The sequence below is a fragment of the Canis lupus genome, chromosome 3, assembly GCF_011100685.1.
Source record: "Canis lupus familiaris isolate Mischka breed German Shepherd chromosome 3, alternate assembly UU_Cfam_GSD_1.0, whole genome shotgun sequence".
NCBI classification, from domain to species: Eukaryota; Metazoa; Chordata; class Mammalia; order Carnivora; family Canidae; genus Canis; species Canis lupus.
In genome coordinates, this window is record NC_049224.1 from 43,405,129 (window position 1) to 43,412,001 (window position 6,873).

Sequence of the window (6,873 nt, forward strand, 5' to 3'; positions counted from 1 at the left end):
ATCAAATTGAATCTCAGATTTTATGAGTGATAAAATGACAATAAAATGGGTCTGGTCAGTAAAGATAATAACTCGATTCAGTACTTTGGATGTAAGTGTTTAAGGTTTCCATGATAAAACTGTAAATTTATACCCCAAAGTGTGTTAATAACATTAAGTGAGGTAATAGGCAAAGTGCACTGACAATGTAATACCCACAGGACCACAGTAATAGAAATAATTTATAATGTATCAGCAATAAAATCTTTAATGTTATCTCAATTCAGGGCAGGCACCATATCTGGGGTATCAGATTACACATGTCCTCTTCCCTCCCCCTGTTATGGACACAAGCGTTAACCTAAAATAATTAAGAAAATGGTTTTCAGAGTGCAGAAATCTTTCACAATTATAGGCATAATGACCATCCTATTAACTATTTCCATCCTGATCCATTTATGCTTGATTGATGGAATTTGATTCCAAAGTTTGTAAGGTAAGCATTTGTAAAAATAATCCCCAGAGTCATTTTAATTCACTCTTGTCTTTCTTTAGTCCAAACAGCACCAATTCCTACCTTTTAAAGTATACAAAGGAATTATTTTTCAAAGGCAGAAAAGCCAGTTATTTGTATGATCATGAAATCCTGGCTCGATGGTTTAATTGGTCTGAAACTAATTCCACAAAGTGTATCTTTCTTGAATCATCCCCAAACAAATGTTTTCCTAATGTTCAAAAATTAAACAATTTTACTGCATGACTTTAATTAGTGTAGCTTAAGTCAGGAGTATTTCTTCTGATAACTTGCTTCACGGTGTGCAGAAAGAAGGCCACATTTAAGTGGTTAATCCATAAAGCACATATTTCGTAGGACAATAGTTTTCTGCTTGGTTTAAAAGTACATTTTAAAAAGTATGGGAAAACTTGAGGTCCAGTTCCTAGTGTTTTATCCTGTCTCCCTTCCTTCCTTCCTTCCTTCCTTCCTTCCTTCCTTCCTTCCTTCTTTATTCCTCTTTTCCCCCCTTGAATATATTCTAAATATTCATCTCATTGACTCTAAAATCCATGGAAAAGCTCTGGAAATTCCATGTTTGAGCATTCAAACTATAATAATAATAATGATCATCGTAACAGCTTAGGTTTACTGAATTTTCTATGAGCCAACTTTAAATGACATTTAAAACTAATTTCATTTTTTTAAAGGATTTTTTATTTACTTATTAATGAGAGACACACAGAGAGAGACAGAGAGAGAAGCAGCCCAGTGTGGGACTCGATCCCAGGACTCCAGGATCACATCCTGGGCCAAAGGCAGGTGCTAAACTGCTGAGCCACCCAGGCATCCCTAATTTAATTTCAGAAGAACCTTATCATTATCTGCATTTCAAGTGTGAGGGAATTGGGAGAAGGTGAAGTTAAATTAATCTACCAAGGCTCCTGGGCAATAGGTGGCAGAACCACTTGTAGAGGCATGAAGCCATTCTAGAGTCGATGTTCTGGAAACACTCATCACACTACTATCTCTTTCAGAAGCCTTCATTAAATTCCCCATATAAATGTAGGGTTTGTGTGTGTGTGTGTGTGTGTGTGTGTGTTCTAGTGTTTCAAATAAGGTTTTCCTGCATAAAGGTAACAGAAATAGCTTTCCTGGCAGGAAATTTATAGCATCTTTGAATATTAGTTGGCCACTGATAATCTCCAAGGGGTGGAATGTACTCAGAGGGTAGGGAAAGCCAGGGGGAAGCTCTCCAGAAACAAGTCCTATCAGCCTTACTGGCACTTTATGCCTACAAAATTGTTTTGCTTTCAAAGCACCTTCAACTTCAAGTACAATCCAAATGCTGGGTAAGTCATATCTTTGGGAGGGACATCATTAGTATAAAGTCAATTATTTAGACATTTCAGCATTAAATCTACTTCCTGGTTAAAAAAAAATCTGCTTCCTGGAAATCTTACTCTGACCTCAGTAGGATCTACTTTCAACCCACCATGTATCCCAGTCCCAGAAGAGAAGAATCATACTTATATATCTCTGAATGCTGAGTTGCTATCTGGAGGGCTTTCCTGGAACTCTGTTCATACAAAAGTGCAGTCCTCTCTCCTCTAGGTAAATTGAATTCAGCTCCTGGGTCTGGAATCCAAGAACTCATTGCCCATTCCAAGTGTGTCTAGTTGCCACTTTGGGACTGCTTGCATAAATGTTTGCAAAATGTCTGAAGAGGTGATAGTCGTGATGATTATAAGTCTATTTTTGCTTTGTGTTCCAAGTCCTGTATCCTGCTGCTCTGAACGGACCTTCCCTAGAAGGTGGTAGGATGGGAAGGAGGGAGTTGATGGACTCTAGTTCCTATAGAGAGGATGAGCTTGGAGGAGTCAAACAGACTTGGTTTTGGTCAGATGCATTCAGGCTCAACCCTGAATCTGCCACTTACTGATGGAGGGATCTTGGCCAATTCTGAAATCGAAGTTACTTTATCCTTAAAAGGAGATACCTCTGAGGCTTTGCTTTGAGGTTTATTTGATAGATCACAAGTGGAGGTTGGGGCAGAGGGAGAGAGGGAGGGAGAGGCAGACACCCCACTGAATGGGGAGCCCCACACAGGGCTTGATCCTAGGACCCTGAGATCAGAACCTGAGCTGAAGGTGGATGCTTAACTAAATAAGCCCCCAGCATCCCCCGCCACCCCCGACGCCGAGGCTGCTTTTCAATTGGGCTTTGACTCAGATTCTCTGAATTTATAAACTATATGAATTCCCAAAGAAATCCTGGAGAGTGTGGGATGCAAAAGCATGGCTTTTGCTTGTGGTATCTCCATCCAGAGCCACTGAGTAGGGTTGTGTGGATAGATTGTCACTGTATAACACAAGGACGTCATGTTCAGATAGACTCTTTTGTGAACTGTACTCCCTGGAGCTGGGCAGTGCACAACCTGCCCAATGGTACATAGTGGTCCACTGGATTCTAACCCAGTGTTTGGTATCCAACACAGGTGGTTGTTTTCCAGGAATTGTTGAATGGCACTCCACTTCCTGATCAAACTTCATATACTGACTTCCTGATACTAATGGTTTCTTTACCTGAATTTTTCAAACCCTCTGCACATTTTTCACGTGTAACTCTATTTTCTCAGGCTCCTATCTGCCTTTTATCCAGATAGTTTCCTGTTTCTTCTGGGTCTGCCTTACAGTAATGTTAGCCTGCCTCCTTCCTGAGCCTGCTCCTGTCATGAGACCCACAGTCCTGAATTTAGTGGATCTGACAATGTGGTTTACCAATAAACAGTTGGTTTTATGTCAACACAAGGATAATAAATGTATCATTCAAAGGGATACCCATTCAAAGAAGAAGAGATCTGAGATTTCTGGAACAAGTTGGAAGGTACTATCTTTTTTTTTTTTTTTTTTGGAAGGTACTATTATTTAAGAAGGAGCATGTTGCAGAATAGAAGCTTTTTGTTTTGTTTTGTTTTCAATTCAGATCTTCCTGCAGGAATAGAATCATTCCCGATTGATTGTTCCTTTCCCTTCTTTCTGATTTTCTTTTTTTGTTCTAACTTTTATGTCCAAAATTCCGATGTATTAATTTTATTTCCTACATATTTAGAAATGAAATCTCTCACAGTTCCTATGAATGGCATCTGCATCCTGATTCTGAAGGTGCATTTAACATCCTCACGGCTGCTGGCTCGCTGGCTGTCTAGGCTGACAGACAACACAGCTCTTGATCTGTCTCTTCAGGTGGCTCAGACTGGCTAAGAAAAAAAAAAATCATCATCTTATCTTCTCAGAGTCCTGGAATATAAAAATAGCCTGGCCGTTTATTGCACCAGGCTTTCAGGCCCAGGTATATCAGGAGCAGAGAAAGTGGATTGTCACTTGCTTCAAAAGAAGCAAGGAGTCACAGATTAAAGGGGGTGTGGCCACACTCAGGCTTCTCTGAGAAGGCTTAAGGCTCCCTTATCCGGCTGGAAAGGGGATGCCGAAGATAAACTTTAAAAATAAATGCCACAAAAAAAAAAAAAAAAAAAAAAAAAAGAGTCCTGATTATCACCTCTGCGTCCTCCACCATGTCTGGTCAGCAACGTGTTAAGTGAATTGAAACTAGATTGTGGAGAGACAGTCACAAGCTGGTTATCAGTGGCAGTAAATGGAAGATAATAGCCCCACTAGAGAGTTATGAAATGGCTTGTCTTTGAGCTGCCAAAGTGGTTAGTCTCTCTTTTATTATATTCACAGCAGTAATCCGATATGTCCTGACTTCTGTCATCTGTATGTAATGCTTATCAACTCTCTGTCAGAGATGCACCCTCTTGTCAGGGACAATTATTCCTCAAAGTGCCGAGGTTATGACTGAAGCAATATTATGACTGGAAAGAAAATATGAAAGGTGTAGCACATCACAGCAAGCAATCTGGGGGCTGACGTCAACGTAAAGGAAAACACTGTCGATAAAAGGAGAACAGAAGGCAAGGCTTGCTCTCTGCGCCGGGAACCGGCTGGTGTGGCTGAGGTCACATGGGCAGGGGACCCTCTCCTGAAGCTGCTTTACTAATTCATGACTGCAGGACGTGCAGGCCTCTGCCCTCCCAGAGGCCTCTGCATTTCTCCTTTACATCTCAATTGACGGGGAGTTGACCAGGGAACAGGCGGGCCTGGAGCTCTGTCTGACAACAGAGAGGAAGGCCCCTGCTCTGGGTACCACTTGGGGACCTTACCTTATGCATGGACATGTTTTCCATGGATGGCCCCGCGCCATCCTTGAGGAGGCAGTGGGGCTGGGCTTTCTTGACAAGGAACTGGGTCAGGATTTAAATCATAGGAAAGCAAGTGTCTGAGTGACCTAGAAAATGGAAGCCTGAGATAGTAAAGCATTAAAAGTTTGGCAGTCAGACCAAATTTGCTTTGAACGTTGCTCCTGACTTTTGGTAGTTGTCTGAGGATGAATGAGCCACATAACGTCTTCTATATAAGGATAAAGTAGTTACTGTTAATACCTGTCTCATGCTGCCGTTGGAGGCTCAAGAAATGAGGTATATAAAGAACAGGAATAAATGCTCGATAGGTCCTATTGATAAATAGTAGCATGTGGCTAGAAATAACCGCTTAATCTTTCAGAGCTGGACTTCCTTGAGTGTAACTATTTCAGCATCCCCTGACATAAGACAGACCATTGAGATGCGCGTACCCTAATAATGATTTGTATTTTGGTGCCCTAAGGCACAGGCCTCTGATAATTCCCATGAATGTAGAGCAGGGATACTGTTGAGATCCTTGCTGAGTATGTCACTAGGGTGTTCTGTGTATGTGGGAGGAGCCTTGGCTGGGACCAAGACAGAAATGATACTTTCTTTTTTTTTTTTTTTTTTTAATGTGAAGAATACAGCTTCTGGTGAACAATTGACTTGCATTTTCTCTAAAAATCCTAGGCATGCCCCACTTTTCATGTCATGCCCAATTGCATGACTGTTGTAGAATTCACAGCCAATTATATGCCACATTCATGAACAGGGACGGTGTTCAAAATATTAAACATGGGTAAGCTGTGTCTGGGCAAGAATGCTAAATTGCTGGTATAGGCTAGAAGCCTGGAAAAGGGACCCACCAGCTTGAGCTCTGGTCAGGGGTTCTCAGGGGATTGGGAAGCAGGCATTTTCCTCAATACAAAAATATTTCACTATTTTCACAGCCTGTGTGGCTGTGCTGGTGCATTTTTGATGGCCTACAGCTGTGTCTATAGGAAAAGACAAAATTTTCTTCTAGGTAACTCCAAGGTACACATCTTTATATTAGTTTTTATTTTATATTCTTAACTTTATGTTTTTCTTTAAAATTTATGTTGTTATTAAAACTTGTTTATTATATCATTAGAAGTGAAAAACTTGGTCACTACAACATATTTGGAAAATACAATAATCAAGAAAAAATGAATATCATATAAAAATCTCACTACTCTGAAATAACCACCAACTTCTTGGTACATTTTTTTGTTTTTGTTTTTGTTTTTTTATTCTCTCTTCATGTACACACATCTTCAATAGGTTCTCTATTTTAATGAGAATGCACTTCACATTTTACCATTAGGCATAAAGATTCTGATTGGTTTCAGAGAGAAATTCTGTAGGATATTTTGTAATATTAGTATTTGATGTTAGTAATTAATAGTTTTTCTTTCTCAAATTAATAATTTTTTTTAAGATTTTATTTATTTATTCATGAGAGACACAGAGAGAGAGAGAGAGGCAGAGGGAGAAGCAGGCTCCATGCAGGGACCCTGACATGGGACTCAATCCAGGGACCATAGGATCATGCTCTGAGCTGAGGGCAGGCACTCAACTGCTGAGCCACCCAGGTGATGCTCTTTCTCAAATTAGAAATGAATGTGGAATTTCATAAAATAACTTACTGGCATATGTCAAAATTCCCACATGGAATTTCTTCTTTGATATAATGAATTATTTAACTTAGGTCTCTAATTTTGACTCCTCTCCACATTTACCTAATGAGTCCTAATTAATCCTAGTGTACTGATTAGAAGGACTAACCTATTTTAGAATTTTCATGTGGAGGACTACCACTGTCTTTGATATCAGGGTTGTGTTCACTTTGGAAAAAGAAGAGGGAGATTTCCATTTTCTTATGTTCTGGACTAATTCACAGGGGCAACACTATGATATGAAGTCCAAGGCCCTCAAGTTTGGAAGAGGAAACAGAACCACACAAAACAGACAAAACAAAACAAAACAAAAAATAAGCAAACAAACAAACAAAACCCAACCAAAACAAAACCAAAAGAGGTGCCTGGGTGGCTCAGTCAGTTAAGCATCTGCCTTTGGCTGATCCCGGGGGTCCTGGGATCAAGCCCCATAGTTGGCTCCCTGCTCAGTGGGGAGCTTG